Here is a 15,175-nt window from a genome sequence, read left to right on the forward strand (position 1 = left end):
TGTGTTGACACTGTAAAAGTGATAGATAGATAGATAGATAGATAGATAGATAGATAGACAGATAAAAAAATATATATATATTATATATGATAAAGATTAAACATCTTAGGAGCTAAATATGTAAAGGAGCTTTAGTTTTTTAAAGCAAAAGGTGTGTATATTTTTAATATAAGCTAAGCATATATGAAATAATATACATTTGAATAATGAATAATAATGATTAGAATATTAGTTTGATAAAACATTTATTTGGTTCTCTACTGACCTTCTAGGCACATAAATCAGTTCAAAAGTCCTGAATGAAGAAAGCTTCATGGACAATAACGAAGGAAAACTGGGAGCTGAAATGTGAGAGAAAGATTCAAACTCTTAGAAGAGGGTATTTAATGATTTAAGTTGAAAGAAAAGTGTGTGTGTATGAAGAGGGCAAGATTTAGAATGGTGTCTCAAGGCGAATGGGAATCAGCTTTGGCTGGAATGATAAGTCATTTTGAAATTGGTAGAAACATTATAGAGACCTATTATAGGAGTTCCAAAATGCCAAAGGAAAATGAAAAGTTTAATTCACAGACAGTTTAGATGGGCATTAAAATGGTGGCAGATTCTTTAGAGACATTTTATTGACATTGTAGAAGTGAATGGAGAAAAAGTTATTTGAAGAAAAGACAAAACAGAGGCTACTTTAGGTAATAGACAATATGGGAATACAGGCAGTGATAGAAATGAAGAAAAGAGTGAAGTATGGACATGGACAATTTAGAAGAAGAAAGAACAGATTAAGGGAATAAGAAAAAAGGCAAGTTGATTAAGGAAAATCACGTTTCCAATAGAAATAATGGATTTGGTTGGGGAGCTAGTTTACTAGCATAAGAAATTTATAACTATAATTTTAATTTAAATGTTTATCTTAGATATGAACCTAAAATAAGATATATAAATGTATCAGCAACTTTTTTAGAATGTCAAATAAGAGAAGATTATTTCTCTAAACATCTTCAGTGTTCATCTCTTTTGTTTTATTGTCTCTTTTTTGAGAACTCTCTCACTCTAATTTTTAGATTTTTTAACTTAAATTTTGTAATCAAACTAACAGATTTCTTTAAATTCTATCGTGTTTGCAGATAACTTTTCTGATAAAGATAATAGATTTTCTCACATTTTCATTTCATTTAAATATATTTGGATGCTTCTATCACACTGAGATAGGTTATTCTTCATCCTATTGGAGTTAGTCCTTTGTTTTAAGAAGTTTTAGGCAAATATATGTCAAGCCAGATAATATTCAAATGGGACTTTACTACCTGTAGCATATCTGCCCTAATTCCATAAATTTTTCTTCTCTTTCTACATGTACCATCTCTAGTCCTTACAATCTTTTCTGTTGGCCAAATTTCTATGAAACAATTATTTTTCACCTCCTATCTGTATCATCTATTTGCTGTTGTTTTGGGAAGCTGCTGCAGCTCTTAATGCCATTTAATTTTTGGAATTCATATCGACATCTATAAATATATTTTCACAGCAGAACATTTTTTCCTCAATGTACCATATTATCAACTATACACTAATCCTCTGTATTATTCTAATCATTCATTCACCAAATATTTATGGAATACATAGTATGTGCAAGCATAGACTAGTATTAGTGACAGTACAAGAAATGGAACCCGTATTTCTGTCCTCCTTAAGTTATGATCTAGTAAAGCTGGTGGCAGGGCAAGAGGTAATGCAGAATAAATAAATAAAATGTACAGTCTATTAGAAGGTGGTAAGTTACAAAAAAATTAAAAATAAATGTAAAATAATAAAAAATTTTAAAAAATGACCAGAAACTACACATTGAGTGTGAGCGAGATGGAATGTGAGCAGACTTTGAATTTTAAATAAAATGTTAATGAAAAAATAAAAACGTAAGTAAAGCTCTGAAGGAGGTGATAAATCAAACCCTGGATCTAGCTAAGGGTAAACTATCCCAGGTAGAAGTAGCATAAGCAAAAGCCCTACAACAAGAATGTACTCAAAATGTTTAAGTTACAGCAAAAAGCCGGTGGATAGGGAGCAGAGTGAGTGAAGGAAAGAAAGGTAGTAGATGATGTCAGAGAGGAAATTGGGAATCTCATCATGTGGAGCCTGTGTGGTCATTGTACATCTTCTGGATTGTATTTTAGTTAAGTCCAAAGCCACCAGAGCATATTAAGCAGAAGAATAATCTTAGTGTCTTCTGTTTGAAAGATCTCAAACTGTAAGTTTCTCTCTACTTTCATATTAATAAACTATTATTTTTCCTTCAACTCTTTGCACGACATTTTTAAAATGTCATCCCAAATCAAACTTTTCTAACAAAATAGAACAACAAAAATACATTATTAGCGCCATCCTTTCTCACTTTTGAACGTGCAGCCAACACCACTAATTGAGTACGTACAATAGCATGCCTTGTTGAGCCTGATAAAGTTTTTGAATCCTTTTCATATTAATTCCTCAAGTAACCACTAACAATCAGTTGAAGTTAGAACCCAAAATGAAGCCTGTTAGCCCACATTATGAACTCCGTTTTGCCATCACATGCCACCGTTCGACTCTGGATTATGGAACTTGTCACTCTGTCTATACTAGAAATTCTGGGATCTTTTGCTTCCTATCAGCCTTAATTTTTTAAGACTTGATTCAACCATAGTGTAGACAAATCTTTTCTTATATCTTCAATTTGATAGATGTTTATGGAGACAGTCAGAAACATGTTGATTAATTTCATGTTTAAATCTTTAACAAAAACTTTAAAAAATTCAAGTTCTATTTCCTCCTTGATTTAAACTTAATTGCTTCTCTACATATTTTATCAATTTACTATATTAAATTTATTTTTTTCAATTTTTCTGCCCTGAATTTTTTAAACAAGCAAACAAACAAGAAAATCTTGGTTTCTCAACTGATCTTATCACTTACTGTTCTAATGAAAAACTGAGATTTTCTGATATGAGTTCTCTGAATGTTCTACACCTTTACCTCTATTGCACTTGGCTCTCCTTCATATCTGAGTTGCTCTTTCTGGACACTTCTATCTTATGCCTTAAAGAGTCTTATCACTGGTCATTTCCTTGCCTTGTGGTTTGTTTTTATTTTACATCTTTAAACACTTAAAATATTTTAAAAAATTGCATGTTTTCCCTGTGTTAAAAGCAACTTTAGAGAGCTGGTGGAGCAAGACAGCTAAATAGAAGCCTCCACTGATAACATCCTCCCTGCAAGAACACCAAATTGAGCAACTATCCACTTAAATAAAAGCACCTTCATAAGAATCAAATATCAGGTGAATGGTGACAGTATCTGGTTTTAACTTCAAATCACTTAAAAAGGCACTGAGAGGGTAGGAAAGAAAGTTTTGAATTGCTGATGTCACCCCCTTCACATTCCCTGGCAGCAGCCACATGGCATGGAGAGAGAAACTATGCACTTGGGAGAGGGAGAGCACAGTGACGGTGGGACATTATTTGGGAACGCAATGCTTCCCTGTTACCTCAGAAAGCAACACCAGGAACAACTCAGTCAGCACCCACAGAATGAACATTTGAACTAGCCCTAGACAGAGGAGAATTACCCTTGCCAGGGGCCAAATCCTAAGTACTGGGAAGCATTGACACCAAGGGATAAAGTACTCTAGGTTCTAAATAAATTAGACAGACAGTAAAGGCACAAGGACTCCAGTTTCTGGGCAAGTCCTGGCGTTGTGTTGGGCTTAGAGTTGGTGAAGTTGAAGCACATGTGACATAATGAGACGAGCCTGTGTGGCTAAAAGAGTGCTTGTGCCACCCCTCAGGCAACCAAAGGCAGTGAAGTTTGCAGCTCTGGCAAAGAGTTCTTCCTTCCATTTGAGGAGAGGAGAGGAAAGATAAAAAAGGACTTTTTCTTACAACTTGGATACCAGCTCAGCTGCAGTAGAATAGGGCAGCAGACAGAGTCCTGAAGCCCCCATTCCACGTCCTACCTCCTGGATGACATTTCTAGACATATGCCGGGCCAAAAGGGAGCCTGGTGCAAAAAGATCCAGTCCTAGTAGGATTCATATCTTCTGACTAAAGAGCCTGTACGCCCAGAACAATCAGTAGTAGCCAAGCAATACTCACCATGAGCCTTGGGTGAGACTCAGAGATGTTCTGGCTTCAGGTGTGACATAGCATACTGCCAGCTGTGATGGCTGTGAAGAGAGACTCCTTCCGATTGGGAAAATAAAATGAAAAAGTAAAGGGAACTTTATCTTGCATCTTAGATGTCAGCTCAGGCACAGTGGGGTAGAACACTAAGTGGCCTCCTAGATTCCCTGATTCCACATTTTGACTTTTGGCAGAATTTCTGGATCTTCAAAGAGCCCAGTGTCCTGAAGGGAGAGTCTCAGGCCTGGCAGCACTCCCCACAAGCTGACAGAAGAGCCCTTGGGCCTTCAGTGATCATCTGCAATAACCAGGCATTATTGCCACAAAACTTGCCATGCGGAGAGATGCCTCTGCATCAACAAACAGCTAACTCTTCAATGCCAGACACCAGTGAACATCCACCAAGCATCACGACCATCCAGGAAAACATGACATTACCAGACAAACTAAATAAGGCACCCAGGACCAACTGTAGAGAGACAGAGCTATGGCAACAATCAGACAGGGAATTCAAAACAGCTATTTTGAAGCAAAGCAAAATAATTTAAGACAACACAGAATCCTATCAGATAAATTCAACAAAGATATTGAAATAATTAGAAAGAATCAAACACAAAATCTAGAACTTAAAAATTATATTGACAGACTGAGAAATGCATCAGTCTCTTAATAGCAAAACTGATCAAAGAGAAGAAAGTGTCAATGAGCATGAAGACTGTCTATTTGAAAATGCACAAAGAAGACAAAATAAAAAAAGAATAAAACATGCTTCAAGATCTAGACAATTGGCTCAAAAAGGGCAAATCTAAGAACTATTGCACTTAAAATGGAGGTAAAGAGATAGGGGTACAAAATTTATTCAAATAGATAATAACAGAGAACTTCTCAAACCTAGAGGAAGGTATCAATGCTCATGCACAAAAAGTTTATAGAATACTCAGCAGATTAACCTAATAAATAAGACTAAATAAGACTACCTAAAGACATTTATTAAGGAAACTCCCAAAAGTAAAGTATTAAGAAAGGATCCTAAAGCAGACAGAAAAAGGAAATGAATAACATAAAATGGAGCTCCATTACACCTGGAAGCAGAATTCTAAGAAGAATCTTTACAGGCCAAGAGAAAAAGGCATGACATGTTTAAAGCACTGAAGGAAGAAAGAAGTGTGTATTCTAGAACAGTATGTCCAGCAAAAATATACCTCAAATATGAAAACGAAATAAAGACTTACCAAAATAAGCAAAAGCTGAGGAATTTCAACACCAAACCTGCCCTACAAGGAATACTAAAGGGAGTTCTTCAATCTGAAAGAAAAATATGTCAATGAGCAATAGGAAATCAACAGGGCCGGGCACAGTGGCTTACACCTATAATCCCAGCACTTCGAGAGGCCAAGGTAGGCAGACTGCTTAAGTTCAGGAGTTTGAAATCAGTCTGGACGACATGGCTAAACCCCATCTCCACCAAAAATACAAAAATTGTCTGGACATGGTGGCACATGCCTATAGTTCCATTTACTCAAGAGGCTGAGGTAGGAGAATCACTTGAACACAAAAGGTGGAGGTTGAAGTCAGCAGATGTCACACGACTGCACTCCAGCCTGGGTTATAGGAGTTAAAGCCTATCGAAAAGAAAGTAAGAGAGAAAACAGAAATAATGAAAAGAGCAGAGGAGAGGAGAAGAGAAGAGAGGAGAGGAGAGGAGAGAAGGGGAGGGGAGGGGAGAGGAGAGCAGAAGAGAGGAGGAAGGAAGGAAGGGAGGAAGGAAGGGAGGGAGGGAGGGAGGGAGGAAGGAAAGAAGGGAAAGAAAAGAGGAGAGGAGAGAAAGAAAAGAAAGGGAAAGAAAGAAAAAGAAAGAAAGAAAGAAAGAAAGAAAGAAAGAAAGAAAGAAAGAAAGCCGAAAATATAATACTCACTGGTTATCATAAGTGCACAGAAAAACACAGAATATTATACCAAAGAAATGTTAGTGTGTATATTACAAATATCTTGAGTGGCAACATTAAAATGTGAACAAATCAAACGTAATAGCTACAACTTATCAAGACATAGACAGTACAATAAGATATAAATAGAAAAAAATGTTAACAAATAGGGAGAAAAGTGAACATTTGGTCTTCGTCGGTTTTCTCTTTGCTTGTTAGTTTTTTGTTTGTCTATACAATCAGAATTAAGTTATTATTAGTGTAAAATAATTGGATATAAGGTATTATTTGCAAGCATTATGGTAACCTCAAATCAAAAAACATACTAGAGAAACATACACACACAAACCAATAAATTAAAACAGAACACCAAAGAAACTCACCTTCACTTAAAGAAAGACGAAAAAAGATGAAAGGGAAGACTACAAAATACCCAAGAAACAAATAACTAAATGCAGAAGTAAATCTTTATCTGTCAATCATATCAATGAATATAAATGGGCTAAACTCTCTGTTCAGAAGATATTGAATGGTTGAATGTATAAAAAAGAAAAACCCAATAGTCTGTTGACTACAAGAAATATACTTCACCTATAAACAAACACATAGATTGAAAATAAAGAAATAGAAAATGATATTATGTAAAAATGGAAACCAAAAAAGAACAAGAATAGATATATCAGAGAAAATATATTTCAAGGCAAAAATTATAAAAAGGGACAAAGAATATCGTTATGTAATGATGCAGTTTCAATTCAGCAAGAGCATGTAACATGTAACAATTTTAAATATATAAACACCTGTCCGGAGCCGTGAGGCCCGGAAATTGCTGCGGCCTCTGTTGCTTAAGCTCCGCATGGCGGAGACAAGATGGCACACTTCCTCGTTCTTCATCATCAACTTTTCCTGCAAGCGCGAACTTTTCCCGCGCGCGTAGATAACTTCCCACCCCGGGAAAGACTAAGTCTACCGAGCATGCGCCTGGTGACGTCTCTCATTATTCTCCTCCATGCCTGCTCTGCCGCCCTTCCTCTTCCCTGCCAGCCTATATAAGGCATTGCACCGCCGCCATTAAACGAGACTTGATCAGGATACTGTCTTGTCTCCATTTCTTGTGTCTCTTTGTCTCTCTAAATTCCCACCCTCTCCTCCAAGGTCTGTGTTAAGGATCCTGCTGGACGGGCCACGTGGCGTCCAAACGCGGGGCTTGGATAGGAGGGAACTACCTGAGGAAGAGGGTGCATAGAAAGGCCGGTGACTAAAGTGAAAGAAAAATCCCTCTGGCAGTCGCGGGAGCTTGCTGCCTCTGAGTTGAGGGTAAGTTATGCGCCCGAAATGGGAAAAGAATTAAGCCAGCATCAAATCTACGTAGGACAATTAAAAGAGGCTTTAAAGACACGGGGAGTAAAGGTTAAAAGTGGTGACTTATTTAGATTTTTTGATTTTGTGAAAGATACCTGCCCTTGGTTCCCACAGGAAGGACCCATTGATATAAAAAGATGGCAGAGGGTGGGAGACGCCTTTCAAGATTATTATAATACCTTTGGGCCAGAAAAAAATCCTGTAACTGCCTTTTCTTATTGGAATTTAATCAAGGATCTAATAGATAAAAAGGAGGCCGATCCACAGGTAATGGCTGCGGTCGCCCAGACTGAGGAGATTTTAAAGGTCAGTTCTCAGACTGACCTCGGGAGCCCCCTGCCAGACAAAGAAGTAGATCTTATTTCTCTTGAAAGTGATGACGAGGGGACCAAGGCTCCTTCTGTAAAAGACAAAGTGATGCTAGGCGAGAAAAAGTCCAAAAAATACCCAATTCTGCAAACATCACAAAAAGATAAAAGTAATGACAATCCTGACCTTTCAGATGTAAATTGGGATGACTTAGAGGAAGAGGCAGCTAGATATGATAATCCTAACTGGCCTCCCTTTTTCTCGCTTCCGCCTCCCTATAACGGGACACGTGGTGCTTCTGCACCCAACGTAATGGCGGTAGTCAATCCAAAAGAGGAACTCAAAGAAAAAATTGCTCAGCTTGAAGAGCAAATTAAGCTAGAAGAGTTACATCAGTCACTAATCACTAGGCTGCAAAAATTAAAAACAGGAAATGAGAGTGTAACTAATTCAGAGAATATGGGAGGCTTCCCTCACCCACCTCAGAGGCCCGGACAACATGTCCCAAAAGGAAGATTTTCTACTAGCCGAGACAGGGAAGAATCCTCCCCTAAAGATATCTTCCCGGTAACTGAAACTGTAGATGGACAGGGTCAGGCCTGGAGGCATCATAATGGATTTGATTTCACTGTCATAAAAGAATTAAAAACTGCTGTTTCTCAATATGGAGCTACTGCTCCATACACTCTTGCTATAGTAGAGTCTGTGGCCGATAACTGGCTTACTCCAACAGATTGGAACACACTAGTCAGAGCAGTCCTCTCAGGGGGAGATCATTTGATTTGGAAATCGGAGTTTTTTGAAAATTGCAGAGATACAGCCAAAAGAAACCAACAGGCAGGAAATGGTTGGGACTTTGATATGTTAACTGGCTCGGTTATTATACCGACACTGATGCTCAGATGCAATATGACCCTGGACTATTTTCACAAATCCAGGCGGCCGCTACAAAAGCCTGGAGGAAACTCCCTGTTAAAGGAGACCCAGGAGCTTCGCTCACTGGAGTCAAGCAGGGACCTGATGAGCCATTCGCAGATTTTGTACATAGGCTCATAACAACCGCAGGAAGGATTTTTGGTAATGCCGAGGTGGGTTTAGATTATGTTAAACAATTGGCTAATGAAAATGCCAATCCAGCTTGTCAAACGGCAATCCGACCTTATAGAAAGAAAACAGACTTAACTGGATATATCCGTCTCTGTTCAGACATTGGGCCCTCCTATCAACAGGGTTTAGCAATGGCCGCAGCTTTCAGTGGACAAACCGTAAAAGACTTCCTTAATAATAAGAACAAAGAAAAAGGAGGGTGTTTTAAATGTGGCAAAAGGGGACATTTTGCAAAAGATTGCCGCGGGGATTCAAATAAAACTCTGAAGCAAAGGTTCCAGGCCTTTGCCCAAGGTGTAAAAGAGGAAAACATTGGGCTAATGAATGTAAATCTAAAACTGACAGGGAAATCCTTTATGATCCCAACAGGGAAATGGGATGAGGGGCCAGCCCCAGGCCCCGAAACAAGCTTATGGGGTGGTCAGTTTTGTACCAACCAACTACAATCCGTTTCACAACTTAGCAGAGCAACCCCAGGAAGCGCAGGATTGGACTTCTGTTCCACCTCCCACACAGCATTAACCCCTGAAATGGGACCCCAGGCCCTAGGTACAGGTATATATGGGCCTCTGCACTCAAACATGTTTGGATTAATCCTAGGAAGAGGCAATGTCACTATGAAAGGCCTACAGGTCTTTCCGGGAGTAATCAATAACGATTATATTGGAGAAATTAAAATTATGGCCGGGGCTGTTAACAGTATCATTACTGTTCCTCAAGGGGATAGAATAGCACAGTTAATCCTATTGCCTTTGGTTAAAACTACTAATAAAATCCAACATCCTAACAGAGGAACGGGAGGTTTTGGATCTTCAGACATATATTGGGTACAGCCAATTACTAATCAAAAGCCCTCCCTGACCTTGTGGCTAGATGGCAAGTTTGTTTACAGGGTTAATAGATACAGGGGCTGATGTAACCATCATCAAACAAGAGGACTGGCCCTCTCACTGGCCTACCACAGAGACTTTAACTAACTTAAGAGGAATTAGACAAAGCAGTAATCCCAGACAAAGCTCTAAATACCTCACCTGGAAAGATAAAGAAAATAACTCAGGTCTCATTAAACCACTTGTTATCCCTCAATTGCCTGTTAATCTTTGGGGCTGAGACCTACTCTCCCAGATGAAAATTATGATGTGCAGCCCTAACGATATAGTTACTGCACAAATGCTAGCCCAAGGTTATAGCCCCGGAAAAGGACTGGGAAAAAGGGAAAATGGTATTCAACAGCCTATTCCAGCCTTAGGACAATCTAACACAAAGGGGTTTGGAAATTTTTAGCTTCGGCTATTGACATGCCTGCACCCCAAAAGTGCACTGACCCCATAACATGGAAGTCGGATGAGCCTGTTTGGGTTGATCAATGACCTTTAGTTAATAAAAAGCTAATTGCGGCCCAACAGTTAGTGCAGGAACAGCTAATGGCAGGGCATATTGCAGAGAGTAACTCTCCCTGGAATACACCCATATTTGTTATCAGAAAAAAGTCTGGTAAGTGGAGACTCTTACAAGATTTAAGGGCAGTAAACGCTACTATGATCCCCATGGGTGCCTTGCAGCCCGGACTACCCTCTCCGGTAGCAATCCCTCAAGGATATTTTAAAATTATCATAGACCTTAAAGATTGCTTTTTTACAATTCCCCTTCATCCTACTGACCAAAAATGATTTGCCCTTAGCTTACCTTCTATAAATTTTAAAAAACCAATGAAGCAATACCAATGGAAGGTGTTACCTCAAGGTATGGCCAAGAGTCCCACCTTGTGTCAAAAATATGTGGCTACAGCCATACACTCAGTTAGAGAGACATGGAAACAAATATACATTATACATTACATGGATGATATCCTCATAGCAGGAAAAGTGGGAGAACAAGTTCTACAGTGTTTTGCTCAACTCAGACAAGAACTAACCACAGCGGGGTTACAAATAGCTCCAGAAAAAATACAACTACAAGACCCTTATACATATCTAGGTTTTCAAATAGATGGACCTAAAATTACCATCAAAAGGCCGTTATCCGTAAAGATCAGTTACAAACCCTTAATGATTTCCAAAAGCTCCTTGGAGACATAAATTGGCTCCGGCCATACTTAAAACTCACCACGGGAGACTTAAAACCTTTATTTGACACCCTGAGAGGTGACCCCAACCCTAAGTCCCTTAGGTCGTTATCAAAAGAAGCTCTTTTATCACTTAATAAAGTAGAGGCGGCCATTGCTGAGCAATTTGTTACTAACATAGACTATTCACAGCCATTAACACTTTTAATATTTAACACAACACTAACACCTACTGCTTTATTGTGGCAAAATAACCCTATTATGTGGGTCCACTTGCCTTCATCACCCAAAAAGGTATTACTCCCCTATTATGATGCCATAGCAGATTTAATTATTCTAGGGAGAGACAATAGCAAAAAATATTTTGGAATTGAACCCTCTACGATCATACAACCTTATTCTAAGCCACAAATCCATTGGCTAGTGCAAAACACTGAAACGTGGCCGATTGCTTGCGCCTCTTATGCTGGTAACTTAGATAACCATTACCCACCAAACAAGCTTATTCAATTTTGTAAACTACATGCTTTTGTCTTCCCTCATGTCATCAGTAAAACACCTTTAGACAATGCCTTATTAGTGTTTACTGATGGGTCATCCACAGGAACTGCTGCATATACCATTGCTGACACCACTGTTAAATTCAAAACCAGCCATACCTCGGCTCAGTTAGTAGAATTACAGGCCCTAATCACGGTGCTGTCAGCCTTCCCTAATCAGGCCCTTAATATTTATACTGACAGTGCATACTTAGTTCACTCAATACCTTTACTTGAGACCGTAGCACAAATCAAACATGTGTCAGACACAGACAAGTTATTTTTACAATGCTAACAGTTAATACATAATAGAACAACACCCTTCTTTCTTGGACACATTAGAGCTCATTCAGGATTACCAGGACCTCTATCCCAGGGCAACCAACTGGCTGATATGGCAACCAAGACGCTAGCCATAGCTACAAAAACAAACCTAGCCCAAGCACAGGCTACTCATGCCTTACACCATCTTAATGCTCAAACTTTGAGACTGATGTTTAAAATAACTAGAGAACAAGCAAGACAAATAGTCAAACAATGTCAGACCTGTGTGACACACCTACCAGTCCCTCACGTAGGAATTAACCCAAGAGGACTAGTTCCCAACATGATCTGGCAAATGGATGTCACTCATTATTCAGAATTCGGTAACTTAAAATACATCCATGTATGTATAGATACATTTGGTGGATTTATACTGGCCACCCTACAAACAGGCGAAGCTACCAAGCATGTCATAGCTCATCTACTACACTGTTTCTCTATAATTGGAAAGCCTAAACAACTAAAAACAGACGATGGTCCTGGCTATACATCCAAAGCCTTCCAAGACTTCTGTCTTAAATTACAAATAAAACACATTACTGGAATTCCCTATAACCCTCAAGGACAAGGAATAGTTGAAAAACCTCACCTATCCTTAAAAACCACCATTGAAAAAATAAAAAAGGGAGAATGGTACCCTACTAAGGGCACCCCTAGAAACATTCTTAATCACACACTCTTTATTTTGAATTTTTTAAATTTAGATGATCTGAACAAATCAGTAGCTGATCGATTTTGGCATTCTGATTCCAAAAAACGATTTGCCATGGTTAAGTGGAAAGATCCATTAGACAACACATGGCATGGTCCAGACCCAGTGTTAATCTGGGGAAGAGGCTCAGTTTGTGTTTTTTCCCAAACTCATGATGCAGCCAGATGGCTGCCAGAGCGACTGGTAAGATAGGTACCTAACAATAGTCAATCCAGGGAGTAACTCTCTCCCTGAGAGTACCCTTTCTTTCTATTACAGAGATGAACTCCAACTACAGGCCCCTCTGGACCTTAGTGATGACTTGCCAAGTATTCCAGGTTCATGCCGGCTTCGGTGATCCACGTGAGGCCCTTACGCATATACAACAACGGCACGGTAAGCCCTGTGATTGCTATGGGGGATATGTGACCTCCCCTCCAAATAAGTACCTCTCAGCTGTGTCCTGCTCCACTCACACAGCATACCTGCCTAGTGACTCCCTCAAATGGAGGTGTGTGTCAACCCCTAGGATATCTGATGGAGGGGGCATTACAACTTGCCCTTGCAACACATTTAAGGCTACTATGCACAGCTCCTGCTACGCCACTTATCAAGAATGAACCTCTGGCAATAAGACATACTATACTGCTATCTTAGCTACAACTAGAAACCCCACTATGGGGGCCAGTAATGTCCCTACAGTTTTAGGAAATAACCATAACCTTGAAGTGGCTGGCTGCACTGGTACAATAGGCCAGCCTGTCTGCTGGAATACTCATCCCCCTCTCTATACCTCTGACGGAGGGGGCCCACAAGATAGGGTCCGGGAAATTATGGTGCACAGAAAACTTGAAGAGTTGCAAAAATCTCTGTATCCAGAAATTCGCTACCACCCTTTGGCTCTGCCCAAAATCCGAGGGAAAGAAAAAATTGATGCCCAGACTTTTGACCTCCTCACTGCTACTCATAATCTGCTCAATAATTCCAACTCTAGTCTAGCCAATGACTGCTGTCTATGTTTACCGTTAGGAGATCCCGTTCCTCTTGCCATACCCAGCAATGACTTAAACTATACATCCAATACTTCCTGCACCATAATTCTTCCCCTTCAAGTGCAGCCCCTAGAATTTTCTAACTCCCCTTGCTTCTACTCCCCTTTCCTCAATAACACCTATGACATCGATGTAGGAATCATTGAATTCAATAATTGTTCCATCACAACAAATATTTCCCAATCACTGTGTGCCCCAAACAGTTCAGTTTTTATATGTGGCAATAATAGAGCGTATACCTATTTGCCTGTAAACTGGACAGGACGTTGTGTCTTAGCCACTCTTCTGCCAGATATAGACATTATCCCTGGAGATGAACCTGCACCTATCCCAGCTATAGATCACTTTTTGGGAAGAGCCAAAAGGGCAATACAATGTATCCCCTTACTTGCAGGATTAGGCATCACTACTGCCGTAGCAACTGGGGCTTCAAGCCTAGGGGGCTCTGTTACTCAATACACCAAATTGTCTCCCCAATTGATCTCAGATATGCAGGCCATCTCAAGTACTATACAGGATCTACAAGATCAAGTAGATTCCCTGGCAGAAGTAGTGCTCCAAAATAGAAGAGGCCTAGATTTATTAACTGCCGAACAGGGAGGTATCTGCTTAGCTCTACAGGAAAAGTGCTGTTTCTACACCAACAAGTCCGGGATCGTCAGAGATAAAATCAAGTGTCTACAAGAAGACCTAGAAAAACGATGAAAAGAAATGACTGATAACCCGTTTTGGACTGGGTTCCATGGACTCCTCCCCTATATTATACCTTTCTTGGGCCCCCTGCTTTGCCTATTGCTCTTACTCTCTTTGGGACCTATAATCTTCAATAAGCTCATGACATTCATTAAGCAACAAATCGAGGCCATCCAAGCCAAACCCATACAGGTCCATTATCATCGCCTTGAACAAGAAGATCACGGTGGTCCATACTTACGCTTGCCGTAAACCACCTTCCCTGTGCGCTGAACTGGACAGCCAATGACGGGTAAGAGAGTGTCATCTCTCACTAACCTAGACAGGAGGGCCGTCATAGCTACTGCCTAATCCCATGACGGGTATCAGTGAAGAGATGTGTCACTCCAACCTAAGACAGGCGCAGTTCCCGAGGGACTATCTTCTAGTCACTAATAATATAAAAAAGGAGGACCTGTCTGGAGCCGTGAGGCCTGGAAATTGCCGCGGCCTCTGTTGCTTAAGCTCCACATTGCGGAGACAAGGTGGTGCACTTCCTGGTTCTTCATGATCAACTTTTCCCGCAAGCGCGAACTTTTCCCGCACGCGCGTAGATAACTTCCCGCGCCCGGGAAAGACTAAGTCTACCGAGCATGCGCCTGGTGACGTCTCTCATTATTCTCCTCCCCGCCTGCTCTGCCGCACTTCCTCTTCCCTGCCAGCCTATATAAGGCATTGCACCGCCGCCATTAAACGAGACTTGATCAGGATACTGTCTTGTCTCCATTTCTTGTGTCTCTTGTCTCTCTAAATTCCCACCCCCTCCTCCAAGGTCTGTGTTAACGATCCCGCTGGACGGGACAAACACCCAACATTACAGCACCCAGATATAGGAAACAAATATAATTTGAAATAAAGAGAGAGAGCCAAATGCAATAATAACTGGAGATTTCAACATCTCACTATCAGCAGTGGAGG

The 15,175-nt window shown here is 40.1% G+C and overlaps 1 long non-coding RNA gene across 2 annotated transcripts; it reads left to right on the plus strand.

Annotated features, from left to right (window-relative positions):
* The first annotated feature begins 7,333 nt into the window (after nucleotides 1–7,333).
* LOC117083682 lies at nucleotides 7,334–14,267 on the plus strand. Of its 2 annotated transcripts, none has more exons than XR_004437170.1 (3): nucleotides 7,334–7,393; nucleotides 12,753–12,869; nucleotides 14,139–14,267. It is a non-coding gene; the product is annotated as an uncharacterized LOC117083682 (long non-coding RNA). The 2 variants fall into 2 exon arrangements; XR_004437171.1 differs by lacking the exon at nucleotides 7,334–7,393 and adding an exon at nucleotides 7,682–7,744.
* Nucleotides 14,268–15,175: the final 908 nt, after the last annotated feature.

This window comes from Trachypithecus francoisi, unplaced genomic scaffold (assembly GCF_009764315.1).
Source record: "Trachypithecus francoisi isolate TF-2019V2 unplaced genomic scaffold, Tfra_2.0 Lachesis_group0, whole genome shotgun sequence".
Lineage (NCBI taxonomy): Eukaryota > Metazoa > Chordata > Mammalia > Primates > Cercopithecidae > Trachypithecus > Trachypithecus francoisi.